Source organism: Rutidosis leptorrhynchoides, chromosome 4, assembly GCF_046630445.1.
Source record: "Rutidosis leptorrhynchoides isolate AG116_Rl617_1_P2 chromosome 4, CSIRO_AGI_Rlap_v1, whole genome shotgun sequence".
Classification (NCBI taxonomy): Eukaryota; Viridiplantae; Streptophyta; class Magnoliopsida; order Asterales; family Asteraceae; genus Rutidosis; species Rutidosis leptorrhynchoides.
The window spans coordinates 112,881,497-112,895,772 of record NC_092336.1 but is presented as its reverse complement, the minus strand read 5'-3'; positions in this window follow the sequence as shown (position 1 = coordinate 112,895,772).

Genomic DNA, 14,276 nt, shown 5'->3' with positions numbered 1-14,276 from the left:
GATACATTTAAATCATGTCTAGTTAATCTGGAACGAATGCTAATTAGATGTGAAAAATCAAATCTAGTACTTAATTGGGAGAAATGCCATTTCATGGTTAAAGAAGGCATCGTTCTTGGACATAAAATTTCAAAAGAAGGAATTGAAGTGGATAGAGCTAAAGTAGATGTAATTGCTAAACTTCCAAATCCCACCAATGTTAGAGGAGTTAGGAGTTTTCTAGGGCATGCCGGTTTTTACCGACGTTTCATAAAAGATTTTTCTAAAATTGCCACTCCTATGAATAAACTCCTAGAAAAGGATGCGCCATTCATCTTTTCAGATGAGTGTATCAAATCTTTTAATATTCTTAAAGAGAAACTCACTAATGCGCCGATCATGATAACGCCAAATTGGAATCTACCATTTGAACTAATGTGCGATGCAAGTGATTTTGCAATGGGAGCCGTTTTAGGACAAAGGATTGAAAAACGATTTCAACCTATATATTATGCTAGTAAGACGTTACAAGGAGCACAAACAAACTATACAACTACTGAAAAAGAACTCCTTGCTATTGTCTTTGCTTTTGACAAATTTCGATCATATCTCGTTCTAGCAAAAACGGTGGTCTATACCGACCATTCTGCTCTTAGATACCTATTTTCAAAACAAGATGCTAAACCAAGATTAATCCGTTGGATCTTACTCTTACAAGAGTTTGATATTGAAATCCGAGATAAAAGAGGAGCAGAAAATCTCGCCGCTGATCATCTTTCTCGTCTTGAAAATCCTGAGTTAGAAGTTCTAAATGAATCGGCCATACAAGACAACTTTCCTGATGAATATCTATTGAAGATAGATTATAAAGAAATCCCATGGTTTGCAGACTATGCAAACTACTTAGTTTGTGGATTCCTTGAAAAAGGATTATCGTACCAAAGACGAAAGAAATTCTTCAGTGATATAAAACACTATTTCTGGGAAGATCCACATCTGTTTAAAAGTTGTCCCGATGGAATAATACGCCGATGTGTATTTGGAGATGAAGCTAGTAAAATTTTAAACCATTGTCACACAGGACCAACAGGAGGGCATTATGGGCCTCAACTAACAGCAAGAAAAGTTTATGAAGCTGGATTCTATTGGCCTACAATTTACAAAGACGCACACCTTCTTTGCAAATCCTATGATGCATGTCAAAGGGCCAGAAAAATAAGTCAACGTGATGAAATGCCACAAAATGTCATCCAAGTATGTGAAGTATTTGACATTTGGGGTATTGACTTTATGGGTCCATTTCCAAAATCTCATAATAATCTATATATACTCGTAGCCATTGATTATGTATCTAAATGGGCGGAAGCACAAGCTCTCCCAACTAACGATGCACGAGTTGTAGTCAACTTTTTAAAACGTCTTTTTGCAAGGTTTGGAACACCGAAAGCTTTAATAAGTGATCGGGGTACTCATTTCTGTAATAATCAACTTGAGAAAGTTCTCAAACGTTATGGAGTAACTCATAAAATCTCAACCGCTTATCATCCACAAACAAGTGGACAAGTTGAAAATACCAACCGAGCTTTAAAACGTATTCTAGAGAAAACCGTAGGATCAAATCCGAAGGAATGGTCCATTAAATTGGAGGATGCACTCTGGGCTTTTAGAACAGCCTACAAAACTCCAATTGGAATCACACCTTTTAGATTTGTTTATGGAAAAGCATGTCATCTTCCAGTAGAAATTGAACACAAAGCATTTTGGGCTTTGAAAACATGTAATCTTGATTTACATGAAGCTGGACGTCTACGATTAAGTCAACTAAACGAATTAGAAGAATTAAGACATGAAGCATACGAAAATTCGTTAATCTATAAAGAAAGAACGAAGAAATGGCATGATAAAAAAATCAGAAGTTCAAAAGAATTTAAAGAAGGAGACAGAGTTCTTCTTTTCAATTCACGATTCAAGCTATTTCCTGGAAAATTAAAATCAAGATGGTCTGGACCATTCATAGTCAAAAGAGTTTTCCCATACGGAACGATAGAATTAATAAATTCAAATGGGATTGAATTTAAAGTTAATGGTCACAGAGTTAAACATTACATACATGGTCCGATGGAAGTCGACAACGAAGTTAATAACAATTTCGACACCACAGCTAACTAAGTGTGGGGAGAATCAAGTCTTTAAAGGATAATATGTATTTCTGTTAGAGTTAGATTGTCTGTTTTCGTGTAGTTCTCGAAAATGGAACACGTATGGTCTTTCCCTAGCAGACCCTAAAGAACTAGTCTTCTCCCCCCATTCTGAATTTTTATTTTTTTTAGGTTTTTACAAAATGAAGACTGCCTGTGAACTAAACCATGGTCTAATGCTACACGCTTTGATCACTAAACGTAATAATGACATATTACCGAGTGAAATAGTATCAGTAATCAGAGAAAGAATGGACGGAGTTAGAAAAGAATCCAGATGCGAAGATAATAAGTTACAATTTGGTAAAGGAAAATCAAAATCCGCAGCGAAAAGAAGAGCACGACACCTAGAAAGATGTCACAAATGCGGAAAATGGTCACATGGAGGTAAATGTTCAAATAATCAAACCTATTCAAATACCGAATTTGTTACTTTATGCAGAGACGGACCGTTCATATGTTTAGAAGAAAAGACACTGAATGCTCGAGGTTACGCCTATGTAGCCATGGAAAATCAATTAAACCGACTATCTTATGAATGGGATAGATCATATAACTAAGAAATCTATTTCACAGGTATGTCTGTACAGTTTTTATTTTTATTTTTATTTTTAACCTTTTGATAATAAACGCTAATTTGTTCGCTAAAAAGTATTAAATTGGTATTGAATAAAATTAGGTTTGGCGACCGAAATTATTGATATAATTCAAAAATTTATTACATCACTGCGAAATTTAACGTTTATTCTTAAGGTATAAATATCTTTAAACAATCAACCCAAAATATTTCAAAAATTCGTCATGAGTTAAATTAGGTCTTGGAACCGAAATTACTTTACCGAAAAGAGGGGCGCATACTTTTGATAATATTTGATTGATTAAAGTGGGATAAAAAGACAAAAAGATTTTTAATTTTATTTTTACCATATTTTTAAAATTAATATTTAAATCTTAAATTAATATTGTAAACTTTGTAAAAACAATATATTTAAAATTGTAAATATTTGAAAAATTAATATAAGTTTGATATGAATTTATAAATTTTTAAATTAAGTTTGGTGTGAATTTTTAATTTTTAAAATATTAATTTTTAATTTTATGCATTTCAAATTTTAAGTTTGGTGTGAATTTTTAATATTAATTTTGAATTTTATATTTAAGTTGTGTGAATTTAAAAAACAAAAATTTACTTTATCTCATTAAGTTAAGAATATGATATTTAAAATTCGTCGTAAGTTGAAGACTAGGTCTTTGAACCGAAATTGCTTTACCCGAGGGAGGGACGAGAACTTTTATTATCATTATTTTTAATCTTATTGAATTAGAGTATGCCAAAAACATTGAAAAAACCCAAAAATCTTAGCTTTTAAAACAATCGCTACAAAAAGACAAATTTTAAAATTTTGTCGAAGGACGGACTAGGACATCGATCCGAAACGACCTCGTCCTAAATAACAAGGGAAACAAAATTTTAAAATTAATTACTTAATTGTTTTAATAAGTTAATGATTATAAAAAAAAAAAAAAAAATATATACCAAACTCCGCGAGTCGCGGAGTTTGGAGGGTAAATCCCCGCGACTCGCGGGAGGACCGGATTACAGAAAAAAAAATAAGAGCTGCAACAGCTCAGTTTCACACTCCACACCCAAAAATACTGCGAAAAACACTCCGCAAAAACACGAAAAAAACCCCCCAAAATCACAATTTTTAACCGTTAATCACCAAATTTTTTGCTAAAATCATGTTGAGAAGGATGCTATCTAAGAATTACTCAAGAAAAACGGTAAATTTCTACACCTAAACACCATTTAATCCGAAATTTGATGTTCTTGAGCTATTTTTTCCCCAATTTGATTTTGATGCTTTTTAGTGTAATTAGGCTTAAATTGTTTATGTATTATGCTTGTATAACCTAGATTGATGCTGTTTAACATGATTAGAAGCCTTAAACTTCAAATTTTGAATAATCTAGGGTTTGTGTTCTTGAGCAAATTTGGGGCTTTTTGATATAAACAGGTTACGGCCGATTTTTGTCATGAATTGTTGCTAAATTGAGTAGTGTAACATGTCTAGGTAGTTAAATGATCCAAACTTTGAGCCTAAACATGATTTTGAGAATTAAAGTGGACTTTTTCAAGTCTAAAATTCATGAACTTGATTTTTGAAAGATAATGCCATTTGAGACTTGTTTAATTGCTAGTAATGATTATTTTGATATGTTATTTGAGTTGAATGCTTATGAACTTGGCGAACATTTTCGTATATGCTTATTTGAAAAAGTGTAGATTTGATGAAAATATGAAAATGAGCTTAAGTTTGATATAAATTGATAATGTCATTGTAATTATTTTGATTGATGATTTTGCTGACACTAATGCATATTTGGATGCACAAAATTTGTGTTTGATGTGTTTTGCAGAATGAAAGGGGTGAATCTTCATCCCAAGCCCGCAATGCTCCTGCTGAGAATTTGGAACAACAGGAGGTGGATAACTACTACAAGCAGGATGTACCTCATCCAGTCATGACCTTTTCCGATATGCACTTGGAAGAGTTGCACCCGAACCTGAGATTTGACAGACTTTGGATAGATTATCCAAAATATCAACGGGGTTTGCATACTCTTCATTCTAAGGTTGTTGAGGTACCGAGGGTCATAGAATGGGGACCCTTAGAAGCTGTAGAATTGGCCGGGCCAATTAGGGAATTACTTGTATAGAGGTATGGTAATTCTTCTTTTAATGACTGGATATGTTTATTCACCATACGTAGACCTGTATATAAAGTATGGTGTGAAGAATTGTTATGTAGTATAGAATTGAATGATCGGGTAGCTAGTTTAACCGATCGTTCTTTTATTAGATTTTTGTTAGGCGGTTCGATGCGCCACATGTCTTTACTAGACATGGCTCAGGCTTTACGTATATATACGCCTGAGGAGTTAGCGTCTGCCGATTGTAGAGGATTGATACTAAACGGTAGAAAGATAGATGAGAATTTTGATACACACGGTGTGTGGAGTCAAATGACAAGCCATCACCGTTTCAAAGGGGGAAATTACTCTTATTTGGATATAGATAGAGCCGAATTAAGAGTGATACATAGGTTTTTAGCTAATTCGATTACACAAAGGGGTAAGAACAAAGAAAAAGTAAATGAACAGGATTTGTTTTACCATATGTGTATTCGAGACCCACAAAGCGCTGTAAGTATACCATATTGTGTGGGTTATTATTTATCAGCTATGGTTCGGGGGATGCGACCACATAGCATAATAGGAGGTGGTATTTTTATTACTTTGATTGGTGAATATCTCGGTGTGGATATAAGTCGGGGGGGATTATTACTAGAAGAGCCGGAACCCCGCGATACTATAGGTTTAAATGTATACCATGGTGCGAAAGTTTTGAAGAGGCGAAATAACGCCGCAGTTCGATACCATGGTAGACATCCACAGGTGGAGAGAAACCAGCAACAAGGTAATGTAGGAGGGGGGAATGAGATGCAAGAAATGCATAGGTTTATAGCTTCTCAGGAATACGAAAATGCTAGACAGAGAGCATTTGAAGATTGGCAAGTTCATCAGAACCAAATCATAGCTCATTGCCAACATATAGGTAGAAACTATATTCCTACACCGAAACCCATCTTCCCTCCTTGGTCTATAGAGATGCAGCCACCATATCCTACGTATGACCCTGCCGAAGCATTCTATAGCACTTATGGTTATGCCTGGAACCCTTATTGGTACCAATATCATCCTTAGTTTACTTATTATTTTTTTTTATTTTGTAATTTGTAATTATTGATATGTTTAATACTTTTGTTAATATTGTAATCATTTTTATAATTATCTAACTTTTATTCTTAGATTTTAATAATTTTTGAATGTGGGGTAATATACCAAACTTCAAAAATATTTATATATGTTTGCAGTTTATCTTATGTACACAACAGGGTAAAACAACGCATTTTCAAAGACTGGCATTAAGTTCAGCAAAAGCAACTAATTTTGACGACAAGATGCAAAATATATGCGAAATAACAACAAGACGGAATGAACAAATGATGTGCACCATTTATCATTCAGCAAACAAACGCTAATATATTTGGAAACTTTGGTAAAAATTTAATCATTTTCACACAAATCACCCTCAATAATTTAAATTGTTACTGATTTCTTGCAAATGAGGGCATTGCAAGATCTTAAGTGTGGGAAGGGGTTAAATTCTTTCGGATTTTAAAATTTTTATCTTAAACACTTGGTTACCATTAAAAATACTAGTAAAGCAGTAGTTGTATTAGAATCTAGTGCTCTCTGATAAAAAAGAACAGCCCTAGTCTTATATACTGACTACCCAATTCTAGTAAAATTTTTCAAAATTTTCAATTAAATGAACTCAAAATCATGTTTATACATATTTATGAACGATAAAACTAGGTTTTAACACCGAAATTATTGTTACCTCGGAAAGGACATAAATTGAGAAACAAACCAAAATGTTAAAATTCATTTAAAATGGAATAGAGGACGATAAAAAGGAAAATAAAAGCCAAGTGTGGGAAAATTTACCAAGTTATCTTAAACATATGTCACATATATCTGTAACAAATAACTGAAAATACTTTTGCTTTTTACTAAACTAAACTGTTTTACCCGATGAAAGAAAAGAAGAGATGGATCTACACGATGAATCAATTCCATCACTAAAAGGAAGTAAAGTCTTCCGAAAAAGAAACGCGCTTCTTGATCTAGGTCATGAAGTTGTCGTCCAGACCAGCTGTAGGTTGATGAAAAATCTAGAAAAGTCATCACTAAAATCAGCAGGAAATCCACGGACCTCAGCATTAAACAGGGTCGCCATGTGGTCAGATTTATCCTAACCATGAGAAGGATTTATCTCGTACAATGGGGGGCACCGTGCAAATTAGCTTGATAAGACTAATGAATCAGATCCCCAGAAAGGATAATCTCCTTAAAGATTAAAAATCAGCTTTTAAGACTGATATTACTCAATCCTAGAGATTGACCTTAAAGATTGAGAATTACAAACTCATGGAATTCGATGATATCTAAACTCGAGCTTAAACGAGAAAATATTTTGATCAAAATTACAAACCGATTTGTTTTCTGAAAACCCTATTTTCAATGCGTTCATTACCATTGAACGTAAAATCCTAGGAATTCACCTGGAATTCATTAGGTCACCTGAACTAAATCGGGTGTCAACCGTAAGAACAGTGGTTGCATAGTGGTCAAAGACAGGACCTTGTGCCAGACCGAAAAATTATAAGGGTGAGCTTTACTATTGCTCCTACCAAGGATAGTAATTGCGTCCGACACGTTATAGACCATAATCAAAAGCATGTCACGGGACATTGCCTTAACAGTTGCTTGTTCAACGCTTTCCTTTACAACCGGACGGTAGTTTACCGAAAGGTAATATACGGGACAAGTAAACTGGACGTGTTGCTTTCCAAATACAAGGTTAGCAAGTGGGTGACACAAAACCGCAAGTTTTGAGCTAAAATTTTCAAATCTAAAACCCACCAAACCCACAAAAATATTTTGCAAACACCGGTAAAGGGTTATTCCGGAAAACTTATCTAGGGAAAAAACTAGATTTAATTTTCAAAAGATCAAATGTTTTCATAAAGATCCAATTTCCTTAATGGATCTAAATTTTTATAGTCATGTGGGACTGTAAACCATATCGTTACTACCATTGTTTATACCGCCGTATAGAAATCACTGATGTACAAAGTGTGAAGAATAAAGAAGTGATTCTAGTATTTCAAGACGATATTGCTTGAGGACAAGCAACGCTCAAGTGTGGGAATATTTGATAATGCTAAAAACGAACATATATTTCATAGCATTATTCCTCAAGAAAGACAAGCTTTTAGTTGCAATTGTTCTATTTACAAGTGATATTCGTTTAAATAATAAAAGGTGAAGACAAAAGACAGATTCGACGAATTGAAGACGCAAACGACTAAAAAGCTCAAAAGTACAAAAGACAATCAAAGAGGTTCCAATTATTGATAAGAAACGTCTCGAAATTACAAGAGTACAAGATTCAAAACGCAAAATACAAAATATAAAATTGTACGCAAGGACGTTCGAAAATCCGGAACCGGGACCAGAGTCAACTCTCAACGCTTGACGCAACGGACTAAAAATTACAAGTCTACTATGCACAAGAATATAATATAATATATAAATAATTATATTAATTATTTATATTTTATATTTATATATAAAATCCGTCGGCAAGAAAGACTCCAAAAGATGTGAGCTGTAATTTCTATCTCCGCGACTCGCGGAGTTTGAGGAGGATTTTGCCGCGAGTCGCGGAGCCCCAAAAATCAAAAATCCCTATAAAGCAAACCGAATTCTGATCAAAATTTCACAATCTTTTTCTTCTCTTATCATACGTAAAATTTATATATATATATATATATATAATTTATATTTTAATTTTAATTTTAATTCTAATAATAAGGGTATGTTAGCGAATATTGTAAGGGTGTAAGTCGAAATTCTGTCCGTGTAACGCTACGCTATTTTTAATCATTGTAAGTTATGTTCAACCTTTTTACATTAATGTCTCGTAGCTAAGTTATTATTATGCTTATTTAAAACGAAGTAATCATGATGTTGGGCTAATTACTAAAATTGGGTAATTGGGCTTTGTACCATAATTGGGGTTTGGACAAAAGAACGACACATGTGGAAATTAGACTATGGGCTATTAATGGGCTTTATATTTGTTTAACTAAATGATAGTTTGTTAATGTTAATATAAAGATTTACAATTGGGCGTCCCTATAAATTACCATATACACTCGATCGGACACGATGGGCGGGGTATTTATATGTACGAATAATTGTTCATTTAACCGGACACGGGAATGGATTAATAGCCACTAGAATAATTAAAACAGGGGTGAAATTACATTCAAGGGTAATTGGTGTAATTGCTAACAAAGTAGTAAAACCTTGGTTTACACGCAGTCGATAACCTGGTGTATTCATTAAACAAAGTATTAAAACCTTGTTACAATTCGAATCCCCAATTAGTTGGAATATTTAACTTCGGGTATAAGAATAATTTGATGAGGACACTCGCACTTTATATTTATGACTGATGGACTGTTATGGACAAAAACCAGACGGACATATTGAATAATCCAGGACAAAGGACAATTAACCCATGGGCATAAAACTAAAATCAACACGTCAAACATCATGATTACGGAAGTTTAAATAAGCATAATTCTTTTATTTCATATTTAATTTCCTTTACTTTATATTTAATTGCACTTCTAATTATCGCACTTTTATTTATTGTTATTTAATCGCACTTTTAATTATCGTACTTTTTAATTATCGCAATTTTATTTTATCGCACTTTTATTATTCGCAATTTCATTATCGTTATTTACTTTACGCTTTAATTTAAGTCTTGTATTTATTTTATATTTTACATTAGGTTTTAACTGCGACTAAAGTCTTAAAATCGACAAACCGGTCATTAAACGGTAAAAACCCCCTTTATAATAATAATATTACTTATATATATATTTGTATTTTTATAAAAGTAAACTAATATAGCGTTGAGCTTTGTTTAAAGATTTCCCTGTGGAACGAACCGGACTTACTAAAAACTACACTACTGTACGATTAGGTACACTGCCTATAAGTGTTGTAGCAAGGTTTAAGTATATCCATTCTATAAATAAATAAATATCTTGTGTAAAATTGTATCGTATTTAATAGTTTTTCCTAGTAAAATATAAACTATTTTATATACACCTCGCATAACATCAATTATTGTTGACGTTTTTAAGCATGTTTTCTCAGGTGCTTAGAGGTTTGTTGCTTCCGCTGTTAGACTTGCTGTCATGCTGTTTAGACTTGCTGTTAAGGACCTGTTGTGTTAGATAACCGCTGCATAACTTAGAGATGGCTCAATCATGAAACTTTTATTTTGCATTCGCAACTTATGTTATTTGAATAATGGCTTTGTAATGACCTCTGTGTCACGTTATCTTTTGAAAACACTATGTTTTTATGAATGCAAACTGGTTTTCAAACAGCATGTAGTATTCAACCGTGTAAAGATCCTGTTGTTGACGAATCGTACACGATGGTTTTGTACGGGGCGTCACATTTGGTATCAGAGCATTAGTTGTAGGGAATTAGGTTGCATTAGTGAGTCTAGACTGGACCAAGTAGGATTCACTAATAGGACTAATCTACAACTTGCTGGTTTACTTGTTTCTGCGGAACTTACTGCATGCTACTGATTACTTTTACTGCTATGTGATATTACTGCATGCTATTACTTATCTTTACTACCATGCAAACTTGTTGTATACTTATTTCCGCTTTTGCATGATTACTATCTACTTTCACATGTTATTTCTGTTTAGCGTTGTTATTATTGCCATGCTATGTGCTGTTGTAGACAACCTAGGTTGCTGTAGTGCCTAATACGTGCTTGCTTTATGACTTGCTGACACGAAAAAAAGTTAATTTTCCTTGTTCAGATGTAGGGTATCCTGCCCGTTGTCATTTTGGAGAGCGACTCAGACTCACCCTCCACCTCGCCTGCCATTGTTGCCGATTCGCATATCCCGTCGTCGACACACTCCAGTGACTCTGGCGCTTCGTCCTCTGGAGCCAGTGGCCATGCACCCGACCCAGTGATCATCTCAGACGGATATGAGGATCCACCGGAGATTCCAGCTCCACTCATCCCAGTACCTCCGGAGCCACAGCCCCATCCCGGTGGTGCTGTGATTCCCGGGGAATACGGGGACATCCCGTTCTGTAATGAGCATAACCATTGGGGTCGACGCCTTCCTGATAGATGTGTCATACCGATCCCACATTTTAGATACCGGATTATGACTACAGGCCACCGAGCGCCGCCACCTCCAGCTGTTTACGATGACTCATCATCCGACGACTCATCCTCCGACGATTCCAGTGACGATGATTCCGACGAGGACCCTGAGGAGACGCCCATGCTGCCACCCTCTACCCCGCCGAAGAAGCAGTATCGTTTCGATGGTACCATTATTCCAGGGGTTAATGGAGGTCGACCATTCGTTAGCGCACATGGACTGAGGACTAGGGTCACCGCCCGCAAGCGGGTTGTGCCTTACCCTGCGGATCCATTTGTGCGTAAGCCTTACCGTCATGCAGCATCTACTTCTGGCACTGGACCATCTGCACCACCTGCACCACCTGTACCGACTGCACTGCCTGCCCCACCATCTCCCTCCGTTGAGGAACTGACGAGGGAAGTGGAGATCCTCTGTGCTCGGGTAACTGAGCTCGAGGACCAGATGTCCCACGTAATGGACATCCTTTACCCACCGTCACCATAGGACATTGTAGTAGATTTCATTATGTAATCTCGTTTGTTGTTTCATGTTTTACTCATGTATTGTGCGAACTTATGCGGATGTATGCAACTTATTATTAATGAATGGAACTTAGTGTTGTTTACTTTTTGCACGGTGTTCTACTTACGTTACTGTATGGTGATTTTGTGGTATATGTATCTGGTTGCATTGCTTAGTTAACATGTGTTGCGTTGGTTCTATGTTGGCTGCTATATACTATATTACTATTTATTAAATGCTGGATTTTGACTTAAGTCAAAATTTCTGTTTAGAAGAGCAATGGCAAACGGACGAGCAGCACCCACAGCAGCACAGATTGAGGAAATGATCGCTGAGAGAGTAGCCGCAGCTATTGCGGAAATCAACCCCCCAGCTCCACCAGTTAACCAGCCCATTCATAACGGGTGCACATACAAAGAGTTTCAAAGCTGCAAGCCCCACAACTTTAGCGGTACTGAGGGGCCAGTTGGTCTGACTAAGTGGTTTGAGAAATTAGAAGTTGTGTTCCGTGTAAGCAACTGCTCAGAGGAGAACAAAACCAAGTATGCTTCGTGTACGCTGTCAGATGGCGCCCTAACCTGGTGGAACACACTGGCTCAAGCTAAGGGTATTGACGAGGCTTATGCCACTCTGTGGGAAGAATTTAAAGGAGCCTTGATCGAAGAGTACTGCCCCAGAGCAGAGATACAGAAAATGGAGGCTGAGTTCTGTGAGTTGAAGGTTGTGGGAAAAGATCTTGATGGTTACAACCGTAGGTATCTGGAATTAGCGATGATGTGTCCCACGATGGTTATCCCGGAATTTAAGAGAATGGAGCGATACTTGTGGGGACTTTCCAAGTCCATTCAAGGAAATGTCACCTCTTCTAATCCGCCCAACGTCCCGGCAGCTATGCGCATGGCGCAAACCCTTATAAACCAAATTATCAGCAAGGAATCGAAAAAGGCAAAATCCGAATTGGGAGCCAGTGGTGATAAGCATAAGTGGGACAACAACAAGGGGAGAGTCTATGATCAAACCCCCGCTAAGAGACATAACGACGGAAGGAACCCCAACCCGACCCCTAGCTCGAACCCCAACTACAAGGGTACTCTACCGCAGTGCAAGAGGTGCTATAAGTACCACACCGGGTACTGTAATGTAGTCTGTGAAAAGTACAAAAGAACCGGGCATATTGGCAAGGACTGCAAGATTCCCATCCCAGCTGTGAGGACCAACCCCAATGGACCAAGAAAGTGTTATGAGTGTGGACAACGGGGCCACTTCAGGAATGAGTCTCCCAACAAGCGAAAGGACGGCGGACCCCCGCGTGGAAGAGCTTTCAATGTAAACGCAAGGGATGCCCCTGAGAACCCCGACTTGGTTACAGGTATATTCACTATCAACAATCTATTAGCTTCTGTCCTATTTGATACTGGTGCCGATAGGAGCTATGTTTGTAGACACTTTTGCTCTAAGATAGATTGGTCGTTAGTGCCTTTAGAAGAAAGTATGCTAGTTGAGGTAGCCAATGGGAAACTTGAGAAAGTTGACCAAATTGGCCGAGGAGCTATTATCAACATAGCTGGTGTGGATTTCGCAATTGACTTAATACCCATCAAATTGGGAAGCTTTGATGTGATTGTCGGCATGGACTGGTTGACCAAAATGAGGGCCGACATTATCTGTGGAGATAAAGCTCTTCGTATACCATATGGAGATGGTGAGCCACTGGTTATATACGGAGAGAGATGTAGTTCGAAGCTGAACCTCATTAGTTGTATGAAAGGAAAGGTGTGATGCCCCGTACAAAACCATCGTGTACGAATCATCAACAACAGGATCATTACAAGGTTAAGTACTATATGCTGTAATAAAAGAAGTTGCATTCACGATAAAAAGGTGACATCATAACCGACGTTAATTGTTTTACACCAACAGTATGCTTCTACGAATAGCAAGCATGAATAAATGTATGTGACCCTTAGGTCGTTACAAAACATAGTTCAAATGTATTAAAGTTTGAATGCAGTTAAACAGTTCAAGAGGTGATAACACTAGAGCAGCGGGTGTCTACGGCAAGACTAGCACGACAGCGGAAGCAAATAACCTTAAGAACCTGAGAAAAACATGCTTAAAAACGTCAACACAAAGGTTGGTGAGCTATAGTTTAAGTATAACAGTATGTAAGGTAGGCCACGAGATTTCAGTGCTACAAAGAGCGTTTCAAAACAGTATGATAAAGTATATGTTAACCGTGGGCACTTGGTAACTAACTTAATGTTTATACCCCCTGAAAGTACACTTGGCAAGTGCGTATGTCTACGAAGTATTAAACACTCGTTAAATGCTAGCGCGACTAGCCCGAGTGGGGATGTCAAACCCTATGGATCCATATCTAAGATTCGAGTTCACGGTTCAAAAACAAATGATTAAACGTTACCGAGCTAAAGGGAATGTTTATGCCATTGTATAACCCACACATATATAAGTTTAAGTACTCGTGCCTAGTATGTAAAACGTAAAATCCGCATGTATTCTCAGTTCCCAAAATAAGTTAAAGTAAAAAGGGAATGCTATAACTCACAATGATAAAGTAGTGGTAAAGTCGAGTCGGGAAAAGTGTGCAAGTAATCGGTCCGAAAGGTCCAACGAGTCCTCAACCTAAGTCAAATAGTACTAAGTCATTAAATCGTCC